This window comes from Sminthopsis crassicaudata, chromosome 4 (genome assembly GCF_048593235.1).
Source record: "Sminthopsis crassicaudata isolate SCR6 chromosome 4, ASM4859323v1, whole genome shotgun sequence".
In the NCBI taxonomy this organism is placed as follows: Eukaryota; Metazoa; Chordata; class Mammalia; order Dasyuromorphia; family Dasyuridae; genus Sminthopsis; species Sminthopsis crassicaudata.
The window spans coordinates 420,467,538-420,489,790 of NC_133620.1; positions in this window are offsets into that span (position 1 = coordinate 420,467,538).

Genomic DNA, 22,253 nt, shown 5'->3' on the forward strand with positions numbered 1-22,253 from the left:
TCTTTTTCCAATTCAGAAATTCTATTTTCTTGAGACTTTTTTATCTTTTCCAATTCAGAAATCCTACTTTCCTGTGATTTTTTAACCTTTTCTAATTCATAAATTTTGTTTCCCTGCATCTCCTGTGAATTCTTTATTTTTTCCAACTCCAATTTCAGGACGTTGTTATTCTCTATCATAGCTTCCCTTTCCTTTCCCCATTTTTCTTCAAACTCCCTTAATTTTTTAAGAGATTCTTCTAGGAGAGAGTTATGTGATGGGGGGCAGGAATCGTTCCCCTTTCGGCTGTTATCTGCTGACTCTCTGCTGTTAACTTCCTTGGGGTTGGATACCTGCTCTTTCTCTGTATAGAAGGAATCTATGGTTTTTCTGTTTTTTTTTGTTCATACTTAAAAAATCTTTTGGGGTCTGTCCCTGGGGTAGGAAATTCTTTATTTACTTCTTTACCAGCTTCCTCCCAGACCAGATGGATGCAGCGGCTCTTGCACCTTAGCTAAGATAGAGCTCTGGGAGAGAGTTTCCCAACCCCTCCCTGGAATTGCCTCAGAGGTGACTAGCACTGCTGTGCCTTGAGGGCGTTGTGTTCTAGCTGCTTCACTGAGGTTTGAGATTGAACTGTAAAGAAGGAACAAAGCCCAGCCTATGCTTCCCAGTGGGGTGTGGATGTCTGCAGCAGGTGATGTGAAAAGCCCCTGCGCTCAACCTGGAAGTGTCTGCCAGAAACCGTGGTCCCTAGTTCAAAGGTTCCTCTTCTCTGGGACTCCCTGGAGCTGAGTTCCACACCCTCCAGCTAAGCTAAGCAGTGTGTGTTGCCTTGGGCCGTATCCGCCTACTTGTCAAACTCTTTAACTAGTCTCAGGTGGGAGTTTAGGCCACACCCCCTGGTGCCAAGATCTGCTGAGTCACCCCCAGGATCCAGGGAAAATCTAATCTATCTGAATTTTTTAAAGTAGTTTAGATTTCTCTTATGAACTGCTATATTATAAGCAGAGAAGAGCTAATAGCCTGTGCCAGATTCTTCTGTCTCAGTGGCTTCTCTGATCCCAGAGCCCTTCCCAGTGCAATCGGCGCAGTATGCTAGCACCCAGCCGTCTGTGCTGGCCTCTCTTCTTCCTCCCCTGGGAACTGACCTTTTCTGTTGAAACTCCTGATTCTCTTCAGCTGGTAAGTAGTGCTTCCAGTCCTTGTGGTATCTATTAGTCCAGCGCTATTTCTGAGGCTGATTTATCTAATTGGTTGTGAGGTTGTAAGGACGTTCACAGAGTCGTGTGTTTCTTCTCCGCCATCTTGGCTCCGCCCCCCCAGCATTTAAATTCTTAAAAGAGAAATTAAGAGAGCTGCAAGAGGAAATAGATAGCAAAACTATAATAGTGGGAGATCTCAACCTTGCACTCTCAGAATTAGATAAATCAAACCACAAAATAAATAAGACAGAAGTCAAAGAGCTAAATAGAATACTAGAAAAGTTTGATATGATAGATCTTTTGGCGAAAGCTAAATGTAGACAGAAAGGAGTATACTTTTTTCTCAGCAGTTCATGGAACCTATACAAAAATTGATCATATACTAGAGCATAAAAACCTCAAAATCAAATGCAGTAAGGCAGAAATAGTAAATGCATCCTTTTCAGACCATAATGCAATCAAAATTACATTTAATAAAAAGCCAGGGGAAAATAAACCAAAAAATAATTGGAAACTAAATAATCTTATACTAAAGAATGATTGGGTAAAACAGCAAATCATAGACATAATAACTTCACCCAAGAAAATGACAATAATGAGACATCATACCAAAATATGTGGGATACAGCCAAGGCAGTAATAAGGGGAAGTTTTATATCTCTACAGGCCTACTTGCATAAAATAGAGAAAGAGAGGGCCATCTAGGGATGGTTTACCTCTCAGACTTGTGGAGGAGGAAGGAATTTGTGTCCAAGGGAGAACTAGAGACCATTATTGATCACAAAATAGAACATTTTGATTACACCAAATTAAAAAGTTTCTGCACAAACAAAACTAATGCAAACAAGATTAGAAGGGAAGTAACAAATTGGGAAAACATTTTTACAGTTAAAGGTTCTGATAAAGGCCTCATCTCCAAAATATACAAAGAATTGACTTTAATTTATAAGAAATCAAGCCATTCTCCAATTGATAAATGGTCAAAGGATATGAACAGACAATTTTCAGATGATGAAATTAAAACTATTTCCACTCATATGAAAGAGTGTTCCAAATCACTATTGATCAGAGAAATGCAAATTAAGACAACTGTGAGATATCATTATACACCTGTCAGATTGGCTAAGATGACAGGAACAAATAACGATGAATGTTGGAGGGGCTGTGGGAAAACTGGGACACTGATGCATTATTGGTGGAGTTGTGAAAGAATCCAACCATTCTGGAGAGCAATCTGGAATTATGCCCAAAAAGTTATCAAAATGTGCATACCCTTTGACCCAGCCATACTACTACTGGGTTTATATCCCAAGGAAATACTAAGGAAGGGAAAGGGACCTGTATGTGCCAAAATGTTTGTGGCAGCCCTTTTCATAGTGGCTAGAATCTGGAAGATGAATGGATGTCCATCAATTTTAAGAATGGTTGGGTAAATTATGGTATATGAATGTTATGGAATATTATTGTTCTGTAAGAAATGACCAGCAGGATGAATGCAGATAGGCTTGGAGAGACTTACATCAACTCATGCTAAGTGAAACGAGCAGAACTAGAAGATCATTATATATGTCAACAAGGATACTGTACGAGGATGTATTCTGATGGAAGTGGATATCTTCAATATAGAGAAGAGCTAATACAATTCCAATTGATTAATGATGGACTGAATCAGCTACATCCAGAAAAGGAACACTGGGAAATGAGTGTAAACTGTTATTTTTACCTTGTGAATCCAATTCTTCCTGTGCAACAAGAAATTCGTTTCTACACATATATATTGTGTCTAGAATATATTGTAATATATTTAACATGTATAAGACTGCCTGCCATCTTGGGGAGGGGGTTGGGGGAGGAAGGGAAAAAATCTGAATAGAAGTAAGTACAAGGGATAATGTTGTAAAAAATTACCCATGCATATTTACTGTCAAAAAAAAAGTTATAATTATAAAATAAAATAAAAATTAAATAAAAAAAATAAAAAAAGACAAAAAACAAAATACAGGTAATAATGTTTGGGAATTGTGGGACTCAATAGTTATGGTTATATTTGATAGAAATTTGAATGAAGGTATTTTTATCATAATGATAGAGCTACTGAATATATTACATCATTAGTCACTGCTTTGAAGCAAAGGAAACAAAGAATCGAAGTTGTGCATAGATACCAAATGAGGAGAAATGGCCAGTAAGCCAATGCAAGAAAAGGTAACAACAGAAGAAAAAATGTTAACAGCCAGAATAAGTGGGGTAGATTAAACTAGGCAATGCTAGAAAGAGATACTGAATTGGGAGGTAAGAAAAGAATGGCGAACATATACTGTCCCTTTCTGAGTAGGCAGAGGAGGGGACCAGTTTTGACACTAGGAAATGACTAAAGAAGAACTTTAATGCTACATCTTTTTTAAATTTATTAAAGCTTTTCATTTTCAAAATATATACAAGGATACTTTTTTAACATTGACCCTTGTAAAACCTTTTTTTCCAAATTTCCCCTCCTTTCACCTATCTTCTCTCCTAAATGACAATTAATCCAATATATATTACATATGTTAAAATACATATTAAATTTTACATATATGTATATATATTACATATGTTAAAATATATATTAAATTTTACATATATATGTATATATATATATACACACACACATACATTTATATAATTATCATGCTGCACAAGAAAATTCAGATAAAAAAAGAAAAAATGAGAAAGAAAACAAAATGCAAGCAAACAAATAGAATGAAAATGCTATATTGTGATCCACACTCAGTTCCTACAGTCCTCTCCCTGAGTTTAAATGTCTTTCTTCATCACAAGATGATTGGAACTAGTATCAATCATATCCTTAATGAAAAAGACCATATCCATCAGAATTGATCTTTGTATAATTTTATTGTTGTCATGTACAATGATATCCTGCTTCTGCTCACTTCACTTAGCATCAGTTCATGTAAGTCTCTCCAGACCTCTTTGTAATCATCCTGCTGATTGTTTCTTACAGAACAATAATATTTCACAACATTCATATACCACAATTTATTAAGCCATTCTCTAAATGATGGATATCTTGCCACTACAAAAAGGGGTGCCACAAACATCTTTTGATGTTACTTCTTGATAGGAAGTGCTCTGATAGGAAGGAGAGTCTTCTGTCATGGGAAGATTTGGTTGGATGTGTCTGCTTTGTAGTTTAGAGGCCATCTATAGTCATTTGAATATTGAATAAAGACAGTCTTTGTAACTGCTCTGAGATCTTATGTGATTACAGCACAGCTTTTATTTAAGGAGGCAAGTGGAGCAAAGTTTTCTGGGGTTTTTTTTTGATGATAAAGGTCTCATTTATTTTATTGTTTAAAGCTTTTTTTTTTTTTCAAAACGTGTGTACAGATAATTTTTCAGCATTGATCCTTGCATAGACTTGTGTTTCAGATTTTTCCCTCCTTACCCCCTCCCCTAGATGGCAAGCAAGCCAACATATGTTATACATGTTAATATAGGTTAAATCCAATATATGTAAACATATTTAAATAGTTTTATTGTTGCACATGAAAAATCAATTCAAAAAGGAAAGAAAATGAATAAGAAAATAGAATGATGCAAGTGAACAATATCAAAAAGAATGAGAACATTATGTTGTGATCCATGTTCAGTTTCTACAGTCCTCCCTCTGGGTGTAGATGGCTCTCTTCATCATTAGATCATTGGAACTGGCATCAATCCAAAGCAAAGTTCAAGAAATCTGTCTGTCATCATATCTATGTTGTTGCTTTACTAGATGACATGAATATGACTTCAGAGGCTTGAAAGTAACAGAGAAGAAGGAGAAGGAGGAAGAGGAGAAGTACAAAGTATTAATTTAAGAAATGAAGAAGCACAGCAGATGACTCCTGGTGTAGACTTTTGCCTATAGCGAGCAATATTTTCTATAGCGACAGCCCAAATCCATTATTTTCTCAAGCATACAGTTTTTCCAAAAGTTTGTGCCTTACCACTATGCATCAGTATGTTCATCCTTTTTCTCCTTCTCCCACCCCACTTCCCAGGAATCATTTGCATTGTATTGGTGGAAAAGTATAATTCAGGTGGGCTTGAGGCTTTGATTATTCCTATTTTTTGCTTCCCATTGAGTAAATAGTATGATTATTCTTACTTTAGCCTTCTTTGTTAGTAACGCTTCAAATTAATGGTATCCCTTTTCAAAATTGGCATAAATGATAATCATCTATGGGTGAAAATAGGAACTATTATCTGTAGGTATAGATTTCTCCCACAAATGGTTTATTTATAGAATCCTGAGAATGAGCAGTAGAACTTTTTTTTTGGGAAAAAAAAATCCTATGTTTGCCTTTGTGAGAATAGGTTTAGCCAGGGAAATCAGGTTAGAAAGAAGCAATCCAGAGCCTAGTTAGTTAATAGCACAAGGTAACTGGGCCAAAACCAGTCCAACTGAGAGCCTGGAAACAAAGAAAATGATCTTAAAATTGTGAACTAGAGGTGAACTAGAAGATAATGCAATTAAATGTATTCAGACTTGGCTGATAGGCCACACTCTCTGTTTAGATGTTAATATTTTAAGGTCAATATAAGAAGAATTCTCAAGCACCCAAAGGTTCTATGATTGTTCTTTGCTATTTAACAATTTTATTATTAATTTAGATAAGGATATGATCATTAAATATGCAGATGACACAAAGATATTGAATATACTAGATAACAATAATAATTTCTTTTTTTTCTTTTTTCTTTTCTTTTCTTTTTTTTTTATTTTGATTTTGAAAAGTCAATTTTTATTATAGCCTTTATTAACAAGACATATGCATAGGTAATTTTTCAGCATTGACAATTGCAAAACCTTTTGTTCCAATTTTCCCCCTCCTTCCCCCCACCTCTTCCCCCAGATGGCAGGTTGACCAATACCTATTAAATATGTTAAAGTATAAGTTAAATACAATATATGTATACATGTCCAAACAGTTATTTTGCTGTACAAAAAGAATCTGACTTTGAAATAGTGTACAATTAGCCTGTGAAGGAAATAAAAAATGCAGGCAGACAAAAATAGAGGGATTGGGAATTCTATGTAATGGTAATAATTTTGAAAGATCTTGACAGACTATAGCATTTGGGCTAAATTAAATATGATGGAATGCAATAGATATAAGTGGAAATTGTTGTTTGGAAAGGATAAACAACAAACTCATAAGCACATGACAGGGACAGCTGAGGCAGCTAAGTTGCCCAGTAGATAGAGCATGGACTCTGGAATCAGGAGGTCCTTAGTTTAAATCTGGACTTTTAAATCTGGCCTCAAAAACTCACTAATTGTGTGAACTGGTCAAGTCACTTAGCATTGTTTTATCTCAGTACATCATCTGTAAAATGAGCTGAAAAAGAAAATGGAAAACTAGTACAGTATTTTCATGAAGAAAATGCCAAATGGGTTCATGAAGAATCAGACCCTACTGAAATGGACCATAACCACAAACAAACATGTATCTTTTTAAGAGGATTTCTACCTCACCATGTTAACATTGTGAATTGTGGGTCAAAAGAACTAATGCATCTTGGGACCATATTAATGATGTGTAACTTCTAGGAAAGAACTAATATATCACCATTAGACTTCATTTAGAATAATATATTCATATGGCCCAAAGGGCCATAAAACTGTGCATATGCTTTGACTCAGAAATACCACTGCAAGTTTTATGGAATTAACATATAAAAAAGAGATTTAAAAGGAAAAGGACTTATGTATTCAAAATGTTTATAGTGACTTTGTGTTTGTGTGTGTGTGCGTGTATGTGTGTGGTGGCAAAAAAATTGGAATGAGGAGAGTAGTGTACCTAGTAACAACAATATTGTGCATGGATCAACTATGATGACTTAACTACTCTCAGCAATACTATGATCGAAGACAGTTCCAAAAGACTTATACGAAAAATGTTATCCATTTCCAGAAAAAGAACTAATGTAGTCTGAATATCAATCAAAACATACTTTTTAAAACTTTATTTTTTTGTTTTTAATTTGTTTCTTTGACAAGGGCTTTGCTTTAGCTAATATAGAAATGTTTTACATGACTTCACATGTATACTCTATATCAAATTGCTTGCTCCCTTGAGTAAAAGAGAGAGAAAAGAGAAAGGGAGAGCATTTGAAACTCAAAACTAAATATATACATACATACATACATACATATATATATATGTTTTTTTTTTCTTGCATGTAACTGGAAAGATAAAATTGGAAATAGAAAAAAATCAATTCTAGGTAACACAATTTTGGAAGTATATTTATGAACTGAGGAATATTCAGAAGAAAATAAGCAGAATGATAAAGACTTTGATTCCACCTTATATAAGAATTGGATTAAAGAATGGGTATATATCAGGGTGGAGCCAAGATAGCCGAGAAGGCACATGTGACTTTCTAAGCTCTTCTTATACCCTCATGATTAAATTCATCTTCAAAAGTAGTGCTTGACTAGCAAAATTCACTAAGACTAGAAGTACAACATACCACACAAAGATAATATGGAAGTTCATCAGAAAAGGTTTGTCCTGAGTGGATGGAACAGATCAAAGCAAACAGGGAAATAGGAGAGGTAGCAAACTGAACGAACTTGGGGAGGGGGTGGCCTCTGTGGTTGGAAAAATTACAGAGATGACTCTGGCATAGGCTGATTCCTCTGCCTTGTTTGCAAAGCAGCAGAACAGCAGAGAAATTAAGGCCAAAGGCAGAGGGTACTCTAAAAAAAAAATCAGAGACTAACAGCACCTGGCTGTACCCACCCAAAATTGGAAGTGACTAGGCACAGAGCACAACACAATTGTGCAGCCCCATTCTGCAGTTTGGGAATTTTCCTCTGGGCAGTTACAGGGCAGCCTCTAATCTGCAAGGTGTGGGGGACTTGGCCTGGGGCAGAGGAACTTCTGCAGAGCAACTGTGCTTCCCTGGACAGAGACATTTCTAGGTCGTGCAGGGCTCTTGGCTGGTCAGCTGATAATGCTCACAGCCCCACAGTGGACTTTGGCTTGGGGTAGTGACACATTTGTTGTCCATCCTCTAGCCTCAGGGCACTTGCTAATCAGCACAGTGAGGTTCTTCACTGGCCACTTCCACAGCTCAGCCAGTGCAGACCTGAGTCACTACCAATAGGGAACCTTTTCCCAGACCACTCCCTTACCTCATTGCTATTTGCTGCCTGTTGGCACCTATCCCTGCTTTGCAGAGAAAGCTGGTAACCTCCTTGCCCTGAAGGCAGACCCTATAGGCTTTAAAAATAAGAAAAAAAATCAAAAGGACAATCTATAGCTTCTATACAGAAAGAGAGCAGGTTTTCAACCTGGAGGAGACTAATAGCAAACAGCCTCCAGACAATACCCAAAGGGGAATCCTACCTGGCCCCCATCACATAACCTAGAAGAGATTATTAAAAATATCAAAAGAGAGTTAGAAGAAAAATGGGGAAAGGAAAGAGAAGCTGTGCAAGAGAGTACCAAGTTCCTGAAATGTGAATTAGAAAAGGTAAAGAATTCCCAGGAAGTGCCGGGAAACAGAATATGTGAATTGGAAAAGGTAAAGAATTCCCAAGATAGTAGGATTTGTGAATTGGACAAAGAAAATAACTCACTAAGGTTTTTTTGTGAAATGGAAAATAATTCCATATAGCAAAACAACTCATTTAAAAACTCAATTGGACTTATATATTAAAAAAAAAAAAAAAGTAAAAAAAGCTAATAAAGACAATAACTCATTAAAAATCAGAACTGAACAAATAGAAATGAATGATTCATTGAGAGATCAAGAATCAGTTAAGCAAAACCAGAAAAATGAAAAATTAGAAAAAAAAAAGTTAAATAGACCGGAAGGGGCGGAGTCAAGATGGTGGAGAAGATATAAGAGAATTTGTAAGCTCCCTTCTTCCCTCATTACCAATTAGTTAAATCAGCCTCAAAAATAACACTGGACTGATAGAAACCACAAGCATTAGAAGCACAACATATCAGCTGAAGAAAATCTGGAGTATCTACAGAAAAGGTCAGTTGCAAGGGGAGGAAGAAAAAAGGCCAGCACAGATGGTTAGGTGCTAGCACACTGTGCCAATCTGGCTGAGGAGAACTCTGGGATCAGAGAAGCCACTGAGATAGAGGAATCTGACACAGCCTGTTAGCTCTTCTCTGCTTATAAAACAGCAGTTCAGAAGAGAAATCAAGCCACTTTAAAATTCAAAGCTAGATTCTAGAACCACCCCAATCCGGAAGTGACCTAACAGATCTCAGCACGGCTGTGAATCCACCTTCTGCTGTCTGGGACTTCACACCTTGGGGTAGTTAAGAGCTTGAACAGCAGGGACACAGTCTGAGGCAACATCTAATCCATATAGGGCCAGGCTTAGCCTGAGGCTGGGGAACTCTAGCAGCCATGGAATTCCCAGAGAAGTGGAACTCCCAGACCACTGGAACCTTTGGAGTAGGGACTTTGGTTTCCAGGCAGACACTTCCAGTTTGAGTGCAGAGGCTTTTCACTTCAGCTGCTCATATCCATGCCCCACAGGACACATTGGCAGGGCTTTTTGTCACTTTTACTGTTCAGTCTTAAACCTCAGGGAAGTTGCTAGGACACACAGCAGGGTCCTTTATTGCGCAACCCTCACAGTGCAGCCATATCACCTCTGAGGCATTTCCGGGGAGAGGGTAGGGGAACTCTGTCACAGAACTCTCTCCTAGCTCAGGCACAGGAGCCCGGGCATCCATCCAGTCTGGGAGGAAGCTGATAAAGAAACAAATAAATAAATAAACTTCTTACCCCAAGGGCAGACCCCAAAAAGATTTTTAACAATGAGTAAAAAGCTGAAGAGAATTATTGATTCCTTCTACACAGAGAAAGAACGGGTATCCAACTCCTAGGAAGTTAACAGCACAGAGTCAGCAGATCACATTCTAAAGGGGAACGATACCTGCCTCCCATCACATAATCACATAACTCTCTCCTAGAAGAGACTATTAAAAAGTTAAGAGAGTTTGAAGAAAAATGGGAAAAGGAAAGAGAAGCTTTGATAGAGAATAACAATGTCCTGAAATTTGAGTTGGAAAAAATAAAGAATTCACAGGAGATGCAGGCAAACAAAATTTGTGAATTAGAAAAGGATAAAAAATCTCAGGAAAGCAGGATTTCTGAATTGGAAAAAGAAAATAACTCTCTAAAAAAATAGGGAAATAGAAAAAATTCAATAGTGCAAAATAATTCATTTAAAAACTCAATTGGGGATATACAAAAAGAACTAAAAAATGTGAATGAAGAAAATAACTCATTAAAAATCAGGACAGAACAAATAGAAATGAATGATTCACTGAGAACCCAAGAATCAGTCAAACAAAACAAACAAACAAAAAAAAAAAAAAAAATGAAAAGCTGGAGAATAATGTCAAATACTTACTGGGAAAATCTATAGACCTGGAAAATAGAACTAGGAGAGATAATCTGAGGATCATTGGACTTCCTGAAAACTATGATCAAAAAAAGAGCCTAGATTCTATTTTACAGGAAATTATCAAAGAGAAATGTCCAGAGATAATAGAAACAGAAGGGAAAATAGGCATTGAAAGAATTCATTGAACACCTTCTGAAAAAGACCCTAAAAAAAGAACTCCATGGAGCATTGTGGCTAAGCTGCAGAACTGCCAGACAAAGGAAAAAATATTGCAAGCAGCTAGGAAAAAAGCAATTCAAATATCAAGGGGCCACAATAAGGGTTACTCAAGATCTGGCTGGCTCCACATTAAAATCCACATAAATCCTCAGCATTTTTATATATCACCAACAAAATGCAAAAGCAAGAGATACAAAGAGAAATTCCATTCCAAACAAATGTTGAGAGTATAAATTATTTGGGAATCCATCTACAAAACATTAGTCAGGAATTATATGACCAAAATTACGAAACACTTGCCACAAAAATAAAGTCAGATTTAAATAATTGGAAAGGCATTCAGTGATCTTGGATAGGCTGAGCGAATATAATAATGATAACAATACTCCCCAAACTAATCTATTTATTTAGTGCTATACCAATCAGACTCCCAAGGAACTATTTTAAAGACCTAGAAAAAATAACAACAAAATTCATATGGAAGAATAAAAGATCGAGAATTGCAAGGGAACTAATGAAAAAAAAGTCAGATGAAGGTGGTCTAGGTGTACCTGATCTAAAGCTATATTATGGAGCAGCAGTCCAAAATCATTTGGTATTGGCTAAGAAATAGACCAGTCGATCAGTGGAAGAGATTAGGTACAAAGGACAAAAAAGGATACATCTATAGCAATCTAGTCTTTGACAAACCCAAAGATACCAACATTAGGGATAAAAATTCATTATTTGGAAAAAAACTGTTGGGAAAACTGGAAATTAATATAGCAGAAATTAGATATGGATCCACACATAACACCATATACTAAGATAAGATCAAAATGGGTCCATGATTTAGGCATAAAGAATGAGATCATAAATACATTAGAGGAACAGAGGATAATCTACCTCTCAGACTTGTGGAGGAGGAAGGAATTTATGACCAGAGGAGAACTAGAGATCATTATTGATCACAAAATAGAAGATTTTTATTACACCAAACTAAAAAGTTTCTGTACAAACAATACTAATGCAAACAAGATTAAAAGGGAAAGAACAAAGTGAGAAAATATTTTTAAAGTTAAAGGTTCTGATAAAGGTCTCATTTCCAAAATATATAGAGAATTTATTCTAATTTATACGAAATCAAACCATTCTCCAATTGATTAATGGTCAAAGCATATGAACAGACAATTCTCAGATAATGAAATTGAAACTATATCCACTCACATGAAAGAGTGTTCCAAATCACTATTGATCAGAGAAATGCAAATTAAGACAACTCTGAGACATCACTACACACCTGTCAGATTGGCTAAGATGACAGGAACAAAGAATGATGAATGTTGGAGGGGATGTGGGAAAACTGGGACACTAATACATTGTTGGTGGAGTTGTGAAAGAATCCAACCATTCTGGAGAGCAATTTGGAACTACGCTCAAAAAGTTATCAAACTGTGCATACCCTTTGATCCAGCAGTGCTACTACTGGGCTTATATCCCAAAGAAATACTAAAATGGGAAAGGGACCTGTGTGTGCCAAAATGTTTGTAGCAGCTCTTTTCATAGTGGCTAGAAACTGGAAGACGAATGGATGTCCATCAATTGGAGAATGGTTGGGTAAATTATGGTATATGAAGGCTATGGAATATTATTGCTCTGTAAGAAATGACCAGCAGGATGAATTCAGAAAGGCTTGGAGAGACTTGCATGAATTGATTCTGAGTGAAATGAGCAGAACCAGAAGATCACTATACACTTCAACAACAATACTGTATGAAGATATATGCTGATGGAAGTGGATATCTTCAACATAAAGAAGATCCAAATCACTTCCAGCTGATCAATGATGGACAGAAACAACTACACCCAGAGAAGGAAAACTGGGAATTGAATGTAAAATATTAGCACTACTGTCTATCTACCCAGGATACTTATACCTTTGGAATCCAATACTTAGCGTGTAACAAGAAAATTGGATTTACACTCATATATTATATCTAGGTTATATTGTAACACATGTAAAATGTATGAGATTGCCTGTTATCTAGGGAAGGGAGTAGAGAGAGGGAGGGGAAAATCTGGAAAAATGAATACAAGGGATAATGTTATAAAAAAAAATTACTCATGCATATATATTGTGAAAAAATGTATAATTATCCATTAATAAACAAAAGAAAGAAAAGAAAAACAATAGACCTGCAAAATAGATCTAGGAGAGATAATTTGAGGATTATTGGACTTCCCGAAAATTATGATGAAAAAAAGAGCCTAGATACTATATTACAGGAAATTATCACAGATGTAATAGAATCAGAAAATCATTGATAGACACAATAGAATCAGAAGAGGCATTGAAAGAATTAATTGAACACCTTCTGAAAAAGACCCTAAAATAAAAACTCGAAGGAATATTGTGACCAAATTTCAGAACTATCAGACTAAGGAAAAAATATTACAAGCAGCCAAAACAAACAAACAAACAAACAAACAAAAGAAACAATTTAAATACTGAGGTGCCACAATAAGGATCACTCAAGATTTGGCTGCCTCCACATTAAAGGATCAAAGGACCTGGAATCTGATATTCCAAAAGTCAAAAGAACTTGGAATGCAGCCAAGAATAAACTACCCAGCTAAGCTGAGCATTTTCTTCCATGGAAGAAGATGGACATTTAATGAAACAGATGAAGTCCAATTGTTTCTATGGAAAAAAAAGCAGATCTAAACAAACAAACAAACAAAAAAATATCCCCAACCTTAGGACACAAGAGAAGCAGAAAAAGGTAAAAGGAACTCTTGAAAACTGTATTTCTGCTATGAATATACATAAAGACTACATTTATAATTTGATTTTACTGATATCACATAAAAAGAGAAGTAGAAATGGAAAGGAGATAGTGTCAGAAAAGGGGAAATGGGGAATAAAAGGAGGGAAACTACATCCCATGAAGAGGCAAAGGAAACTTGTCATATCTGAGGGAATTTAGAGAGGGGAAGGAACACTGTGTGAATTTTACTCTCATTAGAACTGGTACAAAGAGAAAATAATTGACATATTTGTTTTATAAATAATTTTCTTTCACCTCATTAAAAATGGTAAGAGGAAAAGGAAAAAGGAAAAGAGTAATAAGGGAAGGGTACAAAAAGGGGAAGAGATTCCAAGGGGAAGGCAAAGATCGTAAGGAGGGTGAGCAGTGTGACAAAAGTGGGGCATATAAGTTTAATACTGGCAAAGAAGATTGGAGGGGCAAGAAAAAGAAAAGCATAATCTGGGGATAATAAGATGGCAGGAAATGCAGAAATAGTAATTTTAACCATAAATTGTGAATGGGATGAACTCTCCCATAAAGTGGAAGCAGTTAGCAGACTGGATGAAAAGTCAGAACTCTACAATATTGTTTACAGGAAACATATTTAAAGCAGGAAGATATATACAGAGTAAAGGTAAAAGACTGGAGCAGAATCTACTATGCTTCAGGTGAAGTCAAAAAAGCAGGGATAGCCATCCTTATCTCAGATCAAGCAAAAGCAAAAATTGATCTAATTAAAAGAAATAAGGAAGGAAACTATATCTTGCTAAAGAGTAGTATAGACAATGAAGCCATATCAATACTAAACATATATGCAACAAGTGGTATACATCTAACTTCCTAAAGGAGAAATTACGAGAATTGCAAGAAGAAATAATCAGCAAAACTATAATAGTGGGAGATGTCAACCTTGCACTCTCAGAATTAGATAAATCAAATTACAAAACAAATAAGAAAGAAATTAAAGAGATAAATAGAATATTAGAAAAAATAGGTATGATAGATCTTTGGAGAAAACTGAATGACGACAGAAAGGAGTATACTTTCTTCTCAGCAGTTCATGGAATGTAGACAAAAATTGACCATATATTAGGACATAAAGACCTCAAAATTAAATGCAGGAAGGCAGAAATAGTAAATGCTTTCTTTTTAGATCATGACGCAATAAAAAACTACATTCAACAAAAAGTTAGGGATAACTAGACGAAAAAGTGATTGGAAACTAAATAATCTCATCTTTAAGAATGATTGGGTGAAACCGCAAATTATAGACACAATTTATAATTTCAGTCAAGATAATGACAACAATGAGACATAATACCAAAATTTGTGGGATGCAGCTAAAGCAGTAATAAGGGGAAATTTTATATCTTTAGAGCCTTACTTCAATAAAATAGAAAGAGAAAAGATCAATGAATTAGGCTTGCAACTTAAAAAACTAGAAAAAGGGGCAGCCAGGTGGTGCAGTGGATAAAGCACCAGCCTTGAATTCAGGAGGACCCGAGTTCAAATTTGATCTCAGACACTTAACACCTCCTAGCTGTGTGACCCTGTGCAAGTCACTTAACCCCAGCCTCAGGGAAAAAAAAAAAAAAAAAAAAAAAAAGGTAGAAAAAGACCAAATTAAAAAAAACCCAATCAAATACTAAACTTGAAATTCAAAAATTGAAAAGAGAAATTAAAATTACTGAAAATAAAAAAACAAAAACTATTGAACTAATAAATAAAACTAAGAATTGGTTCTATGAAAAAAACAATAAAATGGATAAACCTTTGGTAAATCTGATTAGAAAAAGGAGAGAGGAAAATCAAATTATTAGTCTTAAAAATGAAAAGGGACAACTTTCCACCAATGAAGAGGAAATTAGAGAAATAATGAGTTACTTTGCCCAACTTTATGCCAATGAATTTGATAACCTAAGTGAAATGGATGATTAACCTCCAAAAATATAGGCTTCCCAGATTAATAGAGGAGGGAGTAAACTGCTTAAAAAGTTCCATTTCAGAAAATGAAATAGAACAAGCTATTAATCAACTCCCTAAGAAAAAATCCCCAGGACCAGATGGATTTACATGTGAATTCTACCAAACATTTAAAGAACAATTAGCCCCAATGCTATATAAACTATTTGAAAAAAATAGGGAATGAAGGAGTCCTACCAAATTCCTTTTATGATACAGACATGGTACTTATACCTAAACCAGGTAGGTTGAAAACAGAGAAAGAAAATTATAGACCAATTTGACTAATAAATATTGATGCTAAAATCTTAAATAAGATATTAGTAAAAAGATTACAGAAAATCACCCCCAGTATAATATACCATGATCAAGTAGGATTTATACCAGGAATGCAGGACTGGTTTAATATTAGGAAAACTATTAGTATAATTGGTCATATTAATAACCAAATTAACAAAAAACATATGATCATCTCAATAGATGTAGAAAAAGCATTTGATAAAATCCAGCATACATTCCTATTAAAAAACACTTAAGAGTATAGGAATAAGTGGACTTTTCCTTAAATTAATCAGTAGCATCTATTTAAAACCATCAGTAAACATCATATGTAATGGACATAAACTGCAACTATTACCAATAAGATCAGGAATGAAACAAGGTTGCCCACTATCACCATTATTATTCAATATTGTATGAGAAATGCTAGATTTGGCAATAAAAGTTGAGAAAGAGATTAAAGAAATTAGAGTAGGTAATGAGGAAAGCAAATTATCACTCTTTGCTGATGATATGATGATATATTTAGAGAACTGCAGAGAGTCTACTAAAAAGTTCTTAGAAATAATCCACATCTTTAACAAAGTTGAAGGATATAAAATAAATCCACATAAGTCATCAGCATTCTTATATATCACTAACAAAATCTAACACTTAGAGTTTCAAAGAGAAATTCCATTTAAAGTAACTACTGATAGTATAAAATATTTAGGAATATATCTGCCAAGGGAAAATCAGAAACTATATGAGCAAAACTACAAAACACTTTCCACACAAATAAAGTCAGATTTAACTAATTGGAAAAATTATTAAATGCTCTTGGATAGGGTGAGCAAATATAATAAAGATGACAATACTACCTAAATTTATTTATTTAGTGCTATACCAGATTCCCCCAAAAAACTATCTTAATGACCTAGAAGAAATAACAACAAAGTTCATATGGAAAAACAAAAAGTTGAGGATTTCAAGGGAATTAATGAAAAAAAAATCAAATGAAGGTGGCCTAGCTGTACCAGATCTAAAATTATATTATAAAGTCGTGGTTACCAAAACCATTTGGTATTGGCTAAGAAATAGACTAGATGATCAGTGGAATAGATTAAGTTCAAATGACAAAATAATCAGTAACTTTAATAATCTAGTGTTTAATAATCCCAGGTTTTGGGATAAGAATTCAATGTTTACAAAAATTGCTGGGAAAATTGGAAAATAGTATGGCAGAAACTAAGCATTGACCCACACTTAATACGTTACACCAATATAAGGTCTGAATGGATTCATGACCTAGACATAAAGAATGAAATTATGAATAAATTAGAGGAACATAGGATAGTTTACCTCTCAGACCTGTGGAAGAGGAAGGAATTTATGACCAAAGAAGAATTAGAGCTCATTATTGATCACAAATAGAAAATTTTGATCATATCAAATTGAAAAGGTTTTGTACAAACAAATCTAATGCAGATAATATTAGAAGGGAAGCAATTAACTGGGAAAACATTTTTATAGTCAAAAGTTCTGGTAAAGGCCTCATTTCCAAAATATATAGAGAACTGACTCTAATATATAAGAAATCAAGCCATTCTCCAATTGATAAATGGTCAAAGGATATGAAAAGACAATTCTCAGATGAAGAAATTGAAACTATTTCTAGCCATATGAAAAGATGCTCCAAGTCAATATTAATCAGAGAAATGCAAATTAAGACAACTCTGAGATACCACTACATATCTGTCAGATTGGATAGAATCACAGAGAAACATAATACAGAATGTTGGAGGGAATGTGGGAAAACTGGGACACTAATACACTGTTGGTGGAATTGTGAACACATCCAGCCATTTTGGAGAATGATTTGGAAGTATGCTCAAAAAGTTATCAAACTGTGCATACCCTTTGACCCAGCAGTGTTACTACTGGGCTTATATCCCAAAGAGATCTTAAAGAAGGGAAAGGAATGTCTGTGGCAGCCCTCTTTATAGTGGCCAGAAACTGGAAACCACGTGGATACCCATCAATTGGAGAATGGCTGAATAAATTGTGGTATATGAATATTATGGAATATTATTATTCTGTAAGAAATGATCAACAGGATGATTTCAGAAAGTCCTGGAGAGACTTGCATGAACTGATGCTGAGTGAAATGAGTAGGACCAGGAGATCGTTGTATACTTCAACAACAATACTATATGATGACCAGTTCTGATGGATATGGCCATTTTCAACATTGACATGAACCAAATCAGTTCCAAAAGAGCAGGAATGAACTGAACCAGCTACACCCAGCAAAAGAACTCTGGGAGATGACTATGAAACACTACATAGAATTCCCAATCCCTCTATTTTTGTCCGCCTGCATTTTTTATTTCCTTCAGAGGCTAATTGTACACTATTTCAAAGTCCTATTCTTTTTGTACAGCAAAATAACTATTTGGACATGTATACATGTATTGTATTTAATTTATACTTTAACATATTTAACATGTATTAGTCAACCTGCCATCTGGGGGAGGGGATGGGGGAAGGAGGGTAAGATTATAACAAAAGGTTTGGCAATTGTCAATGCTGTAAAATTATCCATGCATATATCTGGTAAATAAAAAGCTATAATAAAAAAAAGAAAAAGAAAAACTCACATAACAGAAAAAAATGAAATGGGCTTCATGTAAGTCAAACAGAAATTTTTGTTGACTATTTATTAGATATTTCATAATTGGAATTCTTTTCAGTAATAAATTTTGTAGATTGCTAGTGAAGTCTCTTCAAACACTCAAACTGGATTTTCTCATATCAAATAATGCTTGTTTTAAAAAAGATGAGTTTTTGCTTCATGGAGAAGTTTGGGTCATTAAAAGAGCTGTGAATTTTCCTAATTGCAAAATCTCTCCTTATTCAGTTCTGGGCTCAGTTTTTTGTTCATTTGCAGTGTTATATAAAGATATATTGGTAGCTTGATTCTATTGTTTGTCCATAAAGTTACATGTAATAGTCTGGACAAGAGACATTCTTCATCTTGAGAGAGAAGTTTCCTGTTGTACATATGTCAGATTCTTTAATGAGTATTTCTAGATTTCATTTGTAGGTATCCTCAGTTTTCCATCATATCTTGCAATCAGCAAAATTCATTAATAAATAGAAGCATTGGAAGCATACTATCATCTACAGTAAATTCCTCTATAAAATGCCTTTTGTATTTGAGTTCTTCCTTGTTAATGTAGAATACTTTTAGTAAGTATCCTTCTTATACTATATTTCTTCAAATCTTGAGAATCAGAGTATCCTTAAAGAAAATTATCTCTATTTTTATACCTCTCAAGAAATATTATATGATTTTTCAAGTGCTCATGCATGGAAGGGAGCTTATTGTAGGAAAGACAACACAGATTTTTGCTCTAAGGAATCAAATATTTCTTATCAATGTATAAATAGTTAAATCTGTTATTCTCAGTACCTTTTTTATTGTGTTATTATAACAATGTGTAGTCTATTTTGAATTTTTACTTACAAAAAATTGTTTGTTCTTGTCTAATATCTTTATCAGTGGATAAACATGAAAAAGGGCCAAAGTCATGGGAAACTGGTTGCATAGGTATCTCATTCTCATAAAATAAGTACGTAGAGATTGGAACATAGTCCTGTATATCTCTGATTAGTGCAATTATCATTATCCTTTCTTTGTTAGGGCATAAAGATAATGTTCATGCCTTTGACAAACTTTTCACTTTCATATGTTTTAGAGATATTTCTCAAGTGTGCTCAAATGTTGTATTGCCTCTAGTACAGAAAGAATCTATATGATCCATTTTTAAAAATTCAATGCCAACATTGAACATCATTTCAACAGCATTTTCAATCCTTTGATATTTTAGTCCAAATAAGATATTTCCACTATATTCGATGATGATTATAACTTTTATTTGTTGTCCTTTTAGCTTTATCCTTATTTTTTTAGGATTATTTTTCTTGCCTGTGTTTCTGTACAAAGATTTAATATTGTTTTCTGCTAGTTCACAACTTTGATCATTTTAAGAAGCAATAATAATCAAAATATCCCATTATCCTTCTCCTTAAGATTCACAAATAAGTTTATATACCAAACTTGTATTTCCTGTGGAGGTTGTATCCTTCTGTCTAACAAGAAGAGCAAATGTTGAATTTGAAATGTTGAAAATGTTGAAATCCTTCTGTCTAACAAGAAAAGCTGGCTGAATCATGTAGATATTCTTCTTGGATCTTTTGGTTTCTTTGCTACAGCAATAAATTTCTAGCAGTTAAATTTCTTTGTGAAAGGGCTATAATCAATATTTTGCCATACCCAATACTTTTCTTCTCATCTACTTCCCTGTTTTCAGAATCAGTAACTTTAAAAATTCAGTGGAACTATGTTAATTCTGAGTTCAATTTCCTCAGGTATCAAGATAATATAAGGGAAAGTATGCTACAAAGATATGTGTGTGTGTGCTGCTGCTGCTGATGGTGGTGGTGGTGGTGGTGGATTTGTATTTACATTTATGTTTTCATTTGTAAAATGGAAAAGAAGGGCTAATTACTAGTGGCTAAGAGTTGGGAAGAACATGCCAAAATGGGGGTTCAAGTTGGTTATATTAGAGAAAACACTCCAATTCTATCAAAGGGGATCCATGTAACTTTGAGAAGGAGCTATTGAACCATGATTCTGGAATAATAAACCAAGAACAAGACCTTATTATGTTAGCAAAAATCTAATTAATGGAATTAATGGGTCAGTGATATACTTAAGAAGCATCCTCTGAGGGAGTCTGGAAATTAATAAAGATTTCCTTCTTCATTCTTCCTTCAGGCTTACCCTCAACCTACTAGCTAAAGTGGGATCATGGAATATGATGAGTTCAATATGAAGATTAAAATAACCTAGGTCCAAAGGCCAGTTTTCAACTTACTAGATACAAATCTAGCATAAGCTAGGTTTCTGTAAGCTTCAATTTCCTTCTAAGTGAAAGGAAGGCATGGAAATAGGTGGTTCTTAAGATCCTTTATGGCTTCATCCAGTAAAGCACAATGAAATGCAATTTTGAAAGTCTGCCCAGACTTTTGGAAATTTGTCTTTAAAGATAAATAGAGGATGATGCAGCGAGGTGGCACAGTGGATACAGCACCAGTCCTGAAGTCAGGAGGACCTGAGTACAAATGTGACCCCAGACACTTAATACTTCCTAGCTGTGTGATCCTGGAAAACAAAACAAAACAAAACAAAACTAAACTAATAAACATAAGTAGAGGGACTGAACATTGACTACTGTTAGGGTAGGACATTATCCCTCTCAAATTGGCATCATACAATAAACCAACAAAACAAGGAGAAAGGGCTTGATAATGGATAAAGATCTGTGATAGGCTTATTTTCTAAATAGGATCAGGACACTGGATAAAAAGTTTTAAATACTACCAATTTATTCATTTCAAGTGATTTTTCATTTTATGCATTATGATATCATTCACCTATTAATCTGAATTCATTTTCACCTTTGTGGATTATGTGATGATAACCCATAGACAGCTTGTCACAAATACAACAAACCCCAGGGCTTTTGTAGAACTCATGAAAGGGTTCCTGTGAATCCTAGTGTAATTGTCATTTAAATAGATTATAAATGCAAATTTTGAACTACTTTGCATGTTTACATTCTTAAGATATTTTCAACCTCTGAGTCATCAGCCATGAGCAAAAGTGATATGTCTTTGGAAATATTGTAATTTACATTTTTTGAGATGAGTTGTAGATTAAAATTGAAAAATGGGTATTCTTAACTATAAATTAACTAATACTCAATTAGATCTAAGATCTGTTATCTCATTGATGTAGATTTATCCTCTGTAACCATTGTCTATATTCACTAGAATTACAATTTTTTACAATTTACAAATTACAATTTCCTAGAATAAATTTGCTGCAGAGAGTTCATCCAATATGCTTAGACCTTCTTCATTTATTAACAACCTATGGGACATATAGACTATTCATTGATAAAACCTCATACAGTTTTCTTTTTGAGTCAGACCTTTCTTGGATATTTCCTTTTGCATCATTTTCTTCAAAATATGTTTAGTTTTTTAGGTGTAATAATAATAATTAAAAGGAAAATGTTAAATATTTGTATATTGTTAACAATCTACATAATAGATAGATTTGGCTAATTGATTGGGCCAGCAAGATGGGTTGAATTAAATTCATTAAATCAGAGAAGTTATCTCAGAAAATGGGGTACTTTAAGAATTATTGGAGTGGGGAACAATTAAAGGATTTAGAACTAGAAACAGAGTAAAAGTGAACATTTAATATATAAAAATCTCTGATCATGGCTAGCTTTTTGTTATAAAAATAGAATAAGATCTCCCAAA